Source organism: Thermobia domestica, chromosome 15 (genome assembly GCF_964235325.1).
Source record: "Thermobia domestica chromosome 15, izTheDome1.hap1.1, whole genome shotgun sequence".
NCBI lineage: Eukaryota > Metazoa > Arthropoda > Insecta > Zygentoma > Lepismatidae > Thermobia > Thermobia domestica.
Window position 1 is genome coordinate 9,883,047 of NC_137468.1, and position 15,300 is coordinate 9,898,346.

The following is a 15,300-nucleotide window of genomic DNA, read 5'->3' on the forward strand; positions in this document are numbered from 1 at the left end:
GAACATGGTGTCAAAGTATCGCCGAAAACGTCAAAGTTTCCTCCAAAGTTTAAGTAGCCCCCCTCTACGGTATAATTAAGGCAAATGAACGATTATGGAAGACTTGGTGGGATGAGAAGGTGGAAGGAAATGGGGAATATCCCGAAAAAACTATGGTTTCATATGAACTTTCTCTTCTAACAGCCAAAGATAAGAAAACCTCATACTATTGGTAAAATTCTTATCAAACCTTGCATACTTAAGGTGAAAACAATTACAAAATATCACTTTCAGACAATAGTGTGAAACAGAATTAATTAAATGGCCTTGGATTTAAAAGATCAGGTAGTTGAAAGAATAAAACATCTCAAATTTTCGCACTGCAATGTCATGATTCGATGAACGTATCTCAGTATTATCCTTTAATAGTGTACTGTTGGTTCCTAAATGAAAACAGGTCAATGGAAGAAATATTGTTTTCAAAAAGTTTGGAAACATCATCCAATGGTTCTAATATTTTCTCTGCTATCAGTTCTCTTTTAAAATGATTTGTCTTGAGACAGAGTTGTAGGACTATTTGCTGATGGGGCTCCAGAGTCGTAATGGCAGCACCTGATCTAACTTTGGACTTTGACCCCGACCTTTGTGACGTCATAGCCCAAGGTACCTCTGCCAAAATCTAGAGGGGGTGGTCCTAAGTACCCCTAGGGCATTGAACCTGGGCCAAGGGCATTGATCTTTGACCTTTGACGGCACAAAGGTTGGGGCCAAAGTCCAAAGTTAGATCAGGTGCTGCCATTACGGCTTCCAGCAATGTTATGTTCGCAGTCTAGAGTTTTAAAGTTGGCTAAGTACAAGAATCCTAATCTTATTGGTTCGCACTGTAAAAACTTTACCAGAGAAAACTGAAACAGGCATTATCATTGGCTTTAAAGTTGTTAAATTTGAAAAGTCAAGAGCTCTGAATATTCGTCTCTTTGAGGCTTTGTATGACGACCTCAGTACTGAACACAAACTTTTACTTTTCCATATCGAAGTTCGTTGGTTGTCGAAAGGTAATAAGTTAAGTAGTCTGTACAAGCTTAAGTCTAATGTGAAAATATTTCTCCTAAGTGTAGAAAAGATGAACTTTATACTTCTGTTACTGATGACATATTTCATATCTTGCTGCGTTTTTATTTATTTATTTATTTATTTGTTCAAATATTAAATAATCCCAATTTCAAACTGCTAGGTGAAAAGCTTCTTGACAATAAAGAATGTGATTCAACCGTGTGGAGAGACAATATCAACTTACACCTAGACTCAGAAATCTTTGAGTTTTACGTCCCACGCTTATGCCGGTTAGGCTAAAGGAGACGGTGATGATGAAGAATGAATGAAATGGTGGAATGAAGAAAGTGGGAGGAAACGGGAGAACCCCGAGAAAAACCCACGCACATGGTGTTTGTCCACCACAAAGTTCACTTGGCAGGGGCTGGGATCGAACCCAGGACCCCAAGCACCAGAGGTGAACGCTCAGTCTATGATGAATTCAAGCGATATTTTCCTTATTTATGTGAAGACTGGCAGTGCAAATTAGCAAAGACACCTTTCACCATTTATGTGGATTTATTTCTATATAAAATTCAGGAGGAAGCTATTGAATTGAGGTGCGATTCAGGAGCCAAAAAAACTGTTTCAGATTCAGTCGACCTCTTTGGAAGAATTTTGGGTTTGTTTTCTGCCTGTTTACCCAAGAGTAGCAAATAAAAGTCTTAAAATTTCTTCTTCAGCTCTCGGCAACTTACCTCTGTGAATTAGGATTGTCTACGTTCACCACAATAACATCAAAATATGGCAACCATTTGGAAGTAGAAAGTGATCTGAGGTGTGCTTTGTCGAACTTATCACTGAATATCATGGAGCTTGTAAAGGAAAACCAATGTCAACTATTATACTGATTGTTCTTATTTGATAAGTTTTGAACTCCATTTATACACTCAAATAGCATTTTATAGTCATTTTTGATCATTTTGTTTAAAAAATCTAATTTGCATAATTATTTAGTGTTTTTTTTTTTTTTTTTTTTTTAACAAAGTAAAAACTTGAATAGGAATGCGAAAGGTAAAATGTCAATCATGTATTGTTTTCAAGTTTGCTAAAGCTAAAATGTAAATGCTTATTACAAATTGTGTTTTATTTATAATTTCACGTTTTATTTCTGTCATATCTTGCGTCTCTTTTGCTCGCTCTTCACGTTCCCCACGTTGGGAACCACTGCAATAGAAGAATAAAATAGGAGTTGGAACCTTTTTTTTCGGTGCTGAGGTTCCGGTTTTGATACCCGGTGAGAGCACTCGGTCGAAAACTTTTTGAAACCAGCCATCCTGAGTGAGGTTTTTTTTTCTGTGTTTTCGTCATTCACATCAATCAAATGCTGTGATAGTACCTAACGTAATATTCCCTTCCTTTCTTCCCCATTCCTTTTCTTCCTCTCCAATTCTATGGGCAGTGTGATCGTCAAGGGACATCATCTCTCATACAGTATGTCATAGGGCTAAAATGGTCATAGATGACGAAAGCATAGAAATCTAATTCATTATTCTAATCTTAATCTTATTGAATCATTTTTTTAAAACTGCTTCTTGCTATCTATTACTGTTTCCTCACTATTGTGATCAGCGTTGAAACCGGAAATCGAAATTTCCATCACTTCCGGTTTGAATTAAAGAGAAAAAAAAGAGATGAAACGTGGAATGTTGAATCCATCTCAGAAAGTCATTAATTAGCATTGTCTTTTCTCTACAGAGATCAATATTCAAACCGGAAGTGGTAAAAATCTACTACCACTTCCAGTTTTAGTAGAGACATAAAGGGTGGATACAAAATCTCTTCCTGCGGTACTGAAAAACTTCTTCTCGCTGTTTATTACAGTTTCTTCAGTATGATAAACGGTGTAAAAACCGCAAGCTGTACAATTCCACCACTTCCGTTTCAAACATAGGAATAACAGTAGAACAGGGCCGGATTAACTTATCTGGAGACCCGGGATTAGAAAAAAATATGTGGCCCCTGCTGACTTCACCTAATACATTTCTGCGAAAGTACGATACAGCAGGAAATTAAGGAAATATGTTTCATATTTTTGGTTATGTTTTATTTTATAATGATGATTGTATCTTGTATGATTGTTTTTAGACAACCAGTCGAGATTCGGATCAGAGTGGGGGCCCCTGTCCACCTACAGGCCCTCTAAGACCCCTTAATCCGGCCCTGTGGTACAAACACAACTTATTCTTGGTATGCTGATTCGATATCGAAAATCCATTTCTCGCTGTCTCTTATAATACTATTTTTGCTTTGTGAAGATCAATATTGCAACTGGAAGAAAATGAAATTAAATAATTCAGTTTTTAAAATAATTTTATCTCCGTTTCAACTGTTGGAAGTCTAAAGACTAATGCTCTCACTGTAACTTACAATCCGGAACGTGAAAGTCGCTATTCTCGCTTCTGTGTTTCTTCTCTTAGCTCTTGTATAGAAAAAGAAAGAAGCATCCTAATTATATCACCATTTTAGGGGGCTGCTGGGGGTATGTTAGGATTTGTAGATAAATCACTGTTTCCAACAAGTTGCGAGTATATATCCTTTTTCCCTTTCAACTGTCGGAAATCTACAAAACATCACTCTCACTGTTACTTATCTAGGTATGATCTGTCAGGAAAGTAAATGTACACCTATTTTTCGAGTCTGGCATTCCTGCGCTCCATCCGTGGAGGGTATGAGAATTAAATCAATCAAATGTTTACTGAGGGGCAAAAAGAAAAGCTTAATCTGAATAAGACATTGCAGAGGGGCACAAGCTGTGAATACGAATAGTGCATTGTGTAAATAAAGGACGACACGAAAGAGAAAGCCAGAAACAGCTGTTAAACTTACAAAAAAAGAGTAAAAATTGTCGAAGTGGGAACATAAAACACAAATACAACAAATACGCCGACAACTAAACGGTCTCCATGCCATGATCTTGGTGTAGTGGTTAAGGTGCTGGCTTACAAATGCAAAGGACGCAAGTTCTAATCTTAAGCGAGTACATTTTAAAAAATTTTTGTTAATAATACATACAACTCATGAGAGATGGTAAAAGAGGTCGTATTTAGTTTTTCGTAGCAATTATTATTGGTAATGTTTAGTACTGATAATACTTTTTGTCTTTGCGTATTGCTTTTATTCTTTTCTTCATTTCCAAAGAGAAGAATATCCGAACAAATGCCACCAAAATTCCTCATATTTTGAATGTAAACGCCATTTGCAATTAGTAAAGAATAAAAATTGAACGTTCCGAAGTAGCTGCAAAAAGTAAAAGGAAAAACATGGAAGTCGACCATACTCATGGTTATTAAAAATACAATTTCTACATGCCTTACACCTCCCGACCACGTTTCTACGTTAGCAAGTAAGAGGCTTGTGTTTAGGTTAGGCTCGTCAATACGTTTTGCAAAGGGGCCCGGTTTAGCTCTGACGCACCACAGGTGCGAGAAGGGAGAAAAACACTTTTTCTCTCTCCCTCTGTGTGTCTACTTATCTATCTATTTGTATATATATAACGCTATTTGTGAATGCCATAACCACCCTAATTTTCAGCGGATTGAGACGAAACTTGGCACAAACATTAATTGTTGAAATATCTTGATGAGTTCGTTAACCAGAATAATCAGATGAAAATGTTCAAAATGGTGGCCCTTCAAACTCTTAAAAAGTTCCAAGGGAACCAAATTTCGCCCATAAATAGGTATTCAGAAAGTTTGAATAAATTTTCCTCTTTTACTGAAATATTTGTGTGCAGAAACTTATTGAAATATTGGACCCGATTAATCGCCTAAAGAAGGTTCATGCCCTTTCGCTACGGTCAGTTTTTTTTTTTTTTCAGGAGGGGTTATCTTCCTATTGGAACAAGATGATTGTTAGTGATGATATGAAATTACACATTGAAAGTGAAGTAACTTATGTAACGTGTTATTTGAAAGAATAATATAATAAATGTGCATTCCTCTAACACAGAGAACTCATGTATTTCGAGTTCGGGAGCCTGAATGGCGAGGAGTGTTATTTGATTTGCTTTTTAGTAACACATTGCATTGCAAATAAAGGTAGGCAAGATTAGTGGTAAGTAAAACAACAACAACAACAATAATAATAATAATAATAATAATAATAATAATAATAATAATAATAATAATAATAATAATAATAATAATAATAATAATAATAATAATAATAATAATAATAGGTGTTGTTTGTGGCAAGGCAATATCTTCCTCAGTTCTTCTTCAAACGTAATGATTGTAACGCCATATCTCCCTTACAAACAAAATATTAGCAATTTATATCGAGAGAACGGGAAACTGTAGAGCGATGGGACCAACGTTGGACACCGTGGACCCATGAGGCGCATCGAAAAAATTAGGGAGGCGGGCGCCAGCCAGTCTTACTTATTTCCACATAATAATATAAAATTATATTGTCGAAATACACACACGAGTTAGCTACTAATATTTCATATTATTATTATTATTATTATTATTATTATTATTATTATTATTATTATTATTATTATTATTATCTACAGCGTCTTTTCATTACGTGAGCATGTTTGACATGAAACCAAAGAGAAAATCCATCCTGTAGCGAAAAGAAACAATACTTTCTCTCAAATGGATAAAATATCAAGCCGAGATTGATTCGAACTCGCATGGACGGCGCGAAAAGCCAGTACTTTGTCCACTATTTTTTTAACTGACTCACCGAACGCGTTTCAGTACCTTACTTATTGCTAATTTTACTTGCTTCACTCGTTTAACTTGCTTTTTCTAATAACATATAACGACAGGGACACGAACACAGAAACATCGAGAACAGTTAAAAATGATAGATGCTCTCCCGCCGAGAATCGAACCCGAGACTCCATACACCCAAGGCTCACGTGCTAGCCTCTAGACCAGCGGCGATGGCAACGCTCACTTCCTGTGTCGTTAGGGATTACGACCACTGTATTGCCAGCTATCACTTCTGTGGGTTGTATACTATGATCACATGTTTCTTTTTTGCTGGAAGAGTAAAACCTACATTATATGTAATACATGAGGTATTTAGACCTACATGCTCTTCATATAATGTAATAAAAGGGTCATGGTGTCGGATTTTAATACATGACGTATTGCAGTATACAACATGCTTTGCATTACTTGTTTGTTTGTAGACAGCTACTAGCTTAGTGTTCTGAAAGGTTGTGTATAAACTAGGGATGGCCTGTTCCGGAATTATTAGTTTTCGGACTCCCGAAAGTAAAGCCGGACAAATTCCGGAATTCGGAAAATTCCAATTTTGTAATAATTTCGGAATTCGGAAAAATCCGGAATTTAGAAATTTCTGATTTCGTTAACATTCCGGAATTCGGAAAATCCGGATTTTTTCGAAAGTCGGAGTTTTTCTCAATTCCGGAATTTTCTAAATTCCGGATTCTTTCCGAGTTCCGAAATTCTTCTGAATTCCGGAGTATAACTGAATTCCCTAATTTTGCGAAATCCGGAAAGTGAAAGTTCCGCTTCCGAAAAATGAATTTATTTTGGTTAATATGAATCGTGGCGGAAATAAGTCTTTGACCAGGTAATGGCGACTGCTTTGAAAGAAATGGGAAGTATGAGAATTCAATCTGTCATATTTGTAGTTTCGTGTGGAGAAATAACGAACTTATGAACCAGTGGTTTAAGAAAAATTCAAGTTATTAATATAAACTTTGCCGACTTCATAAAAGAAATACGAAAGACATTTTGAATCGAAAAATATAACATACAAGTTTGCAAGCGGAGACAAAGAAACCTAACGTAACCAGACTAAAGACGGATCGTTTACCGCGTAGCGATCGCGGTTCAGTGGTCAAGGTGCTTCTGCGAATGCACGTTGCAATTTTTTTTTCTTACTTTAGAATTTTTGATGGCGATTGATCAGCGATAACATACGTTTTATTATATTCAGATATTTGAATACTCGGATGTTTCAATACTTGAACTATCAAATCTTCAGGAATAATAATAGTAATAATAATAATTGTTATTATCTCGTAGAAGATTAAAAGCTAGAAGCTAAATTATCACTCAGGTCATACCATTACAAGGAGAAACGGAACATTTGGAAAGAATATTTCGGTTTGGTTTAATGTTGCTCACGAGGAGTTTCTCATCTCGTTTCTAAAACAAATAAAATAACATGAGAATTAACATTTTACATTCGAGACGGGTCAGGGCTAAATCAAAATTTTCGTCTCTCTTTGGAGATGAGAATCGAGCGGAGACGAAAAGTATCGTAAACATTTCCCGTCTTGTCTCGATTCTCGAAATAGTGTATGTCCATTCTTTAAGTAACAATTGCTCTGTAGACTGAATCTCATAGGCTATTTCGTTACATTGTATTTCAGAGCTCATTGAATTATGCTCTGTGTAGGTATTTTTGTAGCAAAGCTTTTATATTTACCTCTGCATATTCTAAAAATTAGTTTATTATATGCCTTACTGTCGCGTGATATTCAGTTATATTTATTACAGTTATTTTCCTCAAAACATACTTTCTACATGAAACTTCAATAAAAGGTTCTAGTTTAAAATGTTGGTAGTTGCAGAGGTGTGTCTTGAAGGTACGGAACCCTTTCCCCGAAATCTCTACTTTTAAGTAAGTTTTGCCAAATTTCAGGGCAAGTTTAAAACTATTATTATTATTATTATTATTATTATTATTATTATTATTATTATTATTATTATTATTATTATATCAACTCCATGTATAATCTTTAAAAGATATACGGTTTGTATCTGAATAGTAAAAGCTAATTGACTGTCGATCTCGGTCGTCTGGAAGTCTTCAGGAGGCAAGGACATCGGTCACGTTCTGGGTTTGAGTTCCGAAGGGGCAAGTATTCGGGCTCGAGCAAAAAATTGTTAAAAGTTATAGGCTTCATCCAAACATATTCAAAACAGCTGGGACCGGGTTTGGGCTTCTCAACGGCTCGAGCGGCTCGGCTTACAGCTCATTCAATATCGAACCGAATCGAGAAGTGAGCCGAGCCAACAGCTCACCACACCGAGCCGATTTGAGCCATCGGCTTAGTTGAGCTGAGTCGAAACGTGCTGATGAACTAGTTTCAACTTAGGTGGCTCGAACCGGTTCACATGAGCCGAGTAGGTGACCCATCCCAACCGAGAAAGCTCGAGCCATCGGCTCAATTGAGCTGAGTCGATGGCTTGTTCCAACTAAGCCGGCTAGGGTCATCGGCTCATCCCAACCGAGCCGACTCGAGCTGTTCGCTCAGTTGATACGAGCCGAGCCGGTTGATATCACTACCCGAGTTGGTCTTCTGCTTGGGCTCAAGAATTCGACCGTGCAGATCTCAGCCTTGATTTTAAGAACTACAGTATATACTTATATTGGTGATTACGACATTTGAGGCTGTCTCGTAATAATAATAATAATAATAATAGTAAACTCTTGTCTTCTCGTTACCTAGACGAGACGAGATACACTAAAATTGCCCCACGAGATGCACTAAAATTACGAGATGAGACTCACCTCTGTCGTGAGCAACACTAAAAGTATTCCACATTACTGCTTACATTTCTCATGGCTTTTGCTTTCCAGTCTGATCAGGCCAATATTTCAAAACGAGTTAAAACGAGCTGAACGAGCGAGAGAGCCATTATCAAACTCAACTCAACTCGAAACTAGACCTCGAAAACAGCGACTTGGCTCGGAACTCAATTCAAGAAAATTACCTTTGACTCGACTCAAATTGTACTCGAGTTGAATTGAATTTTGGCTCGACTTGTGCTCATCCCTATTCGTGTTTGTATTTTATGTTTCCACTTCAACAATGTCTACTCTTTTTTCTCCTTTTACCTGCTGTTTCTGGAATTCTCTTTCGGTGTCGTCCTTTATTTACACCGTGCACTATTCTTATTCCCAGCTTGTGACCCGCTTCAATGTCTTATTCAGTTTAGGCTTTTCTTCTTACATTGACTTCACATGTGATTGATTTAATTCTCACTTTCCGCGCACGACCGATGAAAATGTTTTATTATTATTATTATTATTATTATTATTATTATTATTATTATTATTATTATTATTATTATTATTATTATTATTATTATACTATTGAACTTGCACGGCGAAATTACTGTATAATACGATATCATTTCTGTAATTTTACTCCATTGTATGTTATTTAGTTTATTAATGGGCACTAAATTGTCTCCAGATCAACGAATAAATTAACTACGGCATGCACTTTGGTGGAAATATCGTTGCAATAAGATTATTGGTTCGTTCCAAACATGTTCATGTAATGATATTTCCACCAAAGTGCATGCCGTAGTTAATTTTTTTCGTTGATCTGGAGACAATTTAGTGCCCATTAATAAATTAAATAACATACAATGGAATAAAATTACTGATATGATATCGTATTATACAGTAATTTCGCCGTGCAAGTTCAATAGTATAATAATAATAATAATAATAATAATAATAATAATAATAATAATAATAATAATAATAATAATAATAATAATAATAAAACATTTTCATCGGTCGTGCGCGGAAAGTGAGAATTAAATCAATCACATGTCAAGTCAATGTAAGGAGAAAAGCCTAAACTGAATAAGACATTGAAGCGGGTCACAAGCTGGGAATAAGAATAGTGCATGGTGTTAATAAAGGACGACACCGACAGAGAAATCCAGAAACAATAGGTAAACGAAGAAAAAAAAAGAGTAGAAATTGTTGAAGTGGAAACAAAATACAAATACGAATAGGGATGAGCAGGAGTCGAGCCAAAATTCGACTCGACTCGAGTTCAATCCGAGTCGAGTCAAAGGTATTTTTCTTGTAGTACTTAAAATTATACTGTAGTTCTTAAAATTAAGGCTGAGACCTGCACGGTCGAATTCTTGAGCCCAAGCAGAAGACCAACTCGGGTAGTGATATCAACCGGCTCGGCTCGTATCAACTGAGCGAAGTTGTTGTATTACTATACATCTGCTTCCGCCCCTGTCAAATCTGGTCGATCTCGTTGACGCGACATATTTGCTTTTTTATACCCCTTTCTTCGTTTACTGAACAAAACAGTAACTATTCTGAAATATACTACTGCGCATGCCTCGTACATAAATATTTCTGATGCCAATAGTTTCCGTTTTGGCCAAGGGATGTTCTTTTTCTTATTCCCAGCATGACCCTTTTATTACATTATATGAAGAGCATGTAGGTTTAAATACCTCATGTATTACATATAATGTAGGTTTTACTCTTGCAGCAGATAAGAAACATGTGATCATAGTATACAACCCACAGAAGTGATAGCTGGCAAGACAGTGGTCGTAATCCCTAACGACACAGGGAGAGAGTGGTGCCCTTCCCGCTGGTCTAGTCGCTAGCACGTGCGCCTTTGGTGTATGGAGTTCCGGGTTCGATTCCCGGCGGGAGAGCATCTATGATTCTTAACTGTTCTCGATGTTTCTGTGTTCGTGTCTCTGTCGTTATAAGTTATTAGAAAAAGCAAGTTAAACGAGTTAAGCAAGTAAAATTAGCAATAAGTAAGTTACTGAAACACGTTCAGTGAGTCAGTTAAAAAAAAAAAGTGGACAAAGCACTGGCTTTTCGCGCCGTCCATGCGAGTTCGAATTAATCTCGGCTTGATTTTTTATCCATTTGAGAGAAAATATTGCTTCTTTACGCTACAGGTAGTCCACTCTTTTCGTATTTTTCGCTGTCGTTCACAGTTAAAGGAACTGACTATTATTCTTTCTACGAATGATGGATCTTCTCTTTGGCTTCAGGTCAAACACGCACACGTAATGAAAAGACTCTGTCGATAATAATAATAATAATAATATGAAATATTAGTAGCTAACTCGTGTGTGTATTTCGACAACATAATTTTATATTATTATGTGGAAATAAGTAAGGCTGGCTGGCGCCCCCCCCCCTATTTTTTTCGATGCGCTTTATGGGTCTACGGTGTCCAAAGTTGGTCCCATCCCAGTATCACCTCTCGATATAAGTTATTGACACTTTGCCTAAAGAGGGCTCTGCCGTGGCCCCATGACTACCCATGACAATGACTCTTCGTTCCTTTTGCATTGAAATTGCTTACTTTTCTGAGTACTATGAGTGCATACTGTCCAACGTTGCTCCCATCGCTCTACAGTTTCTGGTTCTCTCGATATAAATTGCTAATATTTTGTTTGTAAGGGAGATATGGCGTTACAATCATTATGTTTGAAGAAGAATTGATTAAGATATTACCTTGCCACAAACAACACCTATTATTATTATTATTATTATTATTATTATTATTATTATTATTATTATTATTATTATTATTATTTTACTTACCACTAATGGTGCCTACCTTTATTTGCAATGCAATGTGTTACTAAAAAGCAAATCAAATAACACTCCTCGCCATTCAGGCTCCCGAACTCGAAATACATGAGTTCTCTGTGTTAGAGGAATGCACATTTATTATATTATTCTTTCAAATAACACGTTACACAAGTTACTTCACTTTCAATGTGTAATTTCATATCATCACTAACAATCATCTTGTTCCGATAGGAAAATAACCCCCTCCTGCAAAAAAAAAAAAAAAAAAAAAAAAAACCTGACCGTAGCGAAAGGGCATGAACCTTCTTTAGGCGATTAATCGGGTCCAATATTTCAATAAGTTTCTGCACACAAATATTTCAGTAAAAGAGGAAAATTTATTCAAACTTTCTGAATACCTATTTATGGGCGAAATTTGGTTCCCTTGGAACTTTTTAAGAGTTTGAAGGGCCACCATTTTGAACATTTTCATCTGATTATTCTGGTTAACGAACTCATCAAGATATTTCAACAATTAATGTTTGTGCCAAGTTTCGTCTCAATCCGCTGAAAATTAGGGTGGTTATGGCATTCACAAATAGCGTTATATATATACAAATAGATAGATAAGTAGACACACAGAGGGAGAGAGAAAAAGTGTTTTTCTCCCTTCTCGCACCTGTGGTGCGTCAGAGCTAAACCGGGCCCCTTTGCAAACCGTATTGACCAACCTAACCTAAACACAAGCCTCTTACTTGCTAACGTAGAAACGTGGTCGGGAGGTGTAAGGCATGTAGAAATTGTATTTTTAATAACCATGAGTATGGTCCACTTCCATGTTTTTCTTTTTACTTTTTGCAGCTACATCGGAACGTTCAATTTTTATTCTTCACTAATTGCAAATGGCGTTTACATTCAAAATATGAGGAATTTTGGTGGCATTTGTTCGGATATTCTTCTCTTTGGAAATGAAGAAAAGAATAAAAGCAATACGCAAAGACAAAAAGTATTATCAGTACTAAACATTACCAATAATAATTGCTACGAAAAACTAAATACGACCTCTTTTACCATCTCTCATGAGTTGTATGTATTATTAACAAAAATTTTTTAAAATGTACTCGCTTAAGATTAGAACTTGCGTCCTTTGCATTTGTAAGCCAGCACCTTAACCACTACACCAAGATCATGGCATGGAGACCGTTTAGTTGTCGGCGTATTTGTTGTATTTGTGTTTTATGTTCCCACTTCGACAATTTTTACTCTTTTTTTGTAAGTTTAACAGCTGTTTCTGGCTTTCTCTTTCGTGTCGTCCTTTATTTACACAATGCACTATTCGTATTCACAGCTTGTGCCCCTCTGCAATGTCTTATTCAGATTAAGCTTTTCTTTTTGCCCCTCAGTAAACATTTGATTGATTTAATTCTCATACCCTCCACGGATGGAGCGCAGGAATGCCAGACTCGAAAAATAGGTGTACATTTACTTTCCTGACAGATCATACAATCTGGTGACTTTAATCGCCATCTTCGTTTCTTTGTTCCTTCCGTTAGCTCTTGTGTAGGAAAAGAAAGAAGCATGCTAATCATATCACCATGAAAACAAGCAGGAATGGAGTAACAATAAATCCATTTTTGTTCGCGCTTTCAGTATTAGCAGACAGGTATGCTAAACACGAAACCGGTCATAGAAGAACCTTAATCGCACCGAACCAATGACCGTGTGGCCTAATGGATAAGGCGTCGGACTTCGGATCCGAAGATTGCAGGTTCGAGTCCTGTCACGGTCGATAAGTATTTTTTTCATACTTGTAATAATTCCGCTCATATGTTTCAACAAAGTAAACGCATGAAAGAGTATCTTCCTTGTTTAACCTCCCCCCCAAAAAAGAAATTACGATAAAAAAAAGTCTAAGAATGCATTAGGCCAATGGTATTCAATCTAGGGTATGTGATGACTTCTTAGAGTGTACTAAAAATTAGTAGTAACATGTTTGTGAGAGCAGCGGTCCTACTTCTTTTCTTTTCAGTTATGCATAAAAATATAATTTATTTTTTTAAAAAAAGAATTTCCTTGAAAACAATTATTTTATACTTTTAAGTACGATTTATTTATTTATTTATTTATTAGTTTCCAGGACAATTTGTTTCATTCTTTTTTAACAAAGCATGTTTTTTTTAAAAAAAATATTTATTTTATTTCATTTTATTAAATTTATTATCATAATCCAGGCCTTACTATTATTCATCTAGACACATCTATAGTCGTATTTTTAGAGTCGCATTGTGTAAAAGTAGGGGAATTACGTATTTTAAAATGGTTATTTCTATGTATTGACAGCTATCAGAGCTAAAACTGTAATATATATATATATATATATATATATATATATATATATATATATATATATATATATATATATATATATATAATGGAGAAATGATTTTTGAATCAACTCAGTTCCGAAGAATAAGCTCCATAGAACAAAAACGATACTAGATAGCTAGAAGAGTATTTTGGAATTCGATTCGGCAGCATAGAAATAGCTTCCATCTTTGCCCATAATTTTCTACTATATCCAGAAGTGGTACAGCGTTCCAACTGCTCCCAGTTTCAATATTGGGGACCACTGTGGCTCAGTGGTAGAGAGTGGCTCTGTTGCGTGGGCTGCCTGGATCGATCCCAGTTACAGCCAAACGGTCTTTGTGATGGGAAAATGCCGTGGGTGTGAGTATTCTCGGGGTTGTCGCCTTTCTATATTTCATTTATATCTCATTCTCACAGTCTTCTTTAGCCTACGTGGACGTCTTCTTTAGCCTAAGTATTTTTAATATTATCTTCGGTCAGACATATAGATGGAATAATTACAAAATATGAAAAATTAGCGCTCTTCGACCGTGACAGGACTCGAACCTGCAATCTTCGGATCCGAAGTCCGACGCCTTATCCATTAGGCCACACGGTCCTTCGATACGCGTGATTAAGGTGCTTCTGTGACCAGTTTCGTGTGTACCATATCTGTCTGCTAATACTGAAAGCGCGCACAATGGATTGGATTTATTGTTACTCCACTCCTGCTTGTTTTCATGGTGATATGATTAGCATGCTTCTTTCTTTTTCTACACAATAGCTAACGGAAGGAACAAAGGAACGAAAATTGCGATTAAAGTCACCAGATTGTACCTAGATAAGTAACAGTGAGAGTGATGTTTTGGAGATTTCCGACAGTTGAAAGGGAAAAAGGATATATACTCGCAACTTATTGGAAACAGTGATTTATCTACAAATCCTAACATCCCCAAGCACCCCCTAAAATTTTCGGACACCCCCTGGAAATAAATTCCTTACACCCCCAACTAGAGGGTGCAATATTTAAAAAAATCATTCTCGTTCTGTCTAAAGCCCTCAATCGACTTTGTAGAAAATATTTTAAATGATCTTATTTTTAAGCAGAACGGGAATTCCCGTTCTGCCTAATCTTTGGAGACAGGGAATTAATTCTATGCGAGGAGGAAATTTTTAGGGAAATTTAGCACCGAAAAGCTTGACTCCTAACGTGTTTGTGTGCAGATCGGAACTCGTGTATAAAATGGTTGTAGTAACGAGGGCGGTAACTAAATCCAAACGGTCAAAATGCGAGAACAATTCTGACGAGAACGAAATCCAAGGGACAAAATCATAGGAGTATATATTGTATGTACCAGTGCACACTCTATATGATTATTTTTCCCTTCAATTGTCATATATTCTAAAATGTTATCTGTATGTTTTCAGCTGAAGTAACTTTTTCTTTCTTTTGAAATGCTGAAAACGCAATGAAACGTAAAAATGTTATAATAAAAGGGCAGGTTAGCTTTAATTACTTTCACACATACCCATTTGAGAGTTTAGGTATTCCTATTTATTATACCTTTAATATATTTG

At 36.2% G+C, this 15,300-nt stretch overlaps 2 non-coding genes across 2 annotated transcripts; one reads left to right on the forward strand and one right to left on the reverse strand.

Annotated features, from left to right (window-relative positions):
- Positions 1–13,092: 13,092 nt before the first annotated feature.
- On the forward strand, positions 13,093–13,165 carry TRNAR-UCG (transfer RNA arginine (anticodon UCG)). The gene has a single exon. It is a non-coding gene; the product is annotated as a tRNA-Arg (tRNA).
- A 1,103-nt stretch (positions 13,166–14,268) lies between these two features.
- On the reverse strand, positions 14,269–14,341 carry TRNAR-UCG (transfer RNA arginine (anticodon UCG)). Its single transcript has one exon. It is a non-coding gene; the product is annotated as a tRNA-Arg (tRNA).
- Positions 14,342–15,300: the final 959 nt, after the last annotated feature.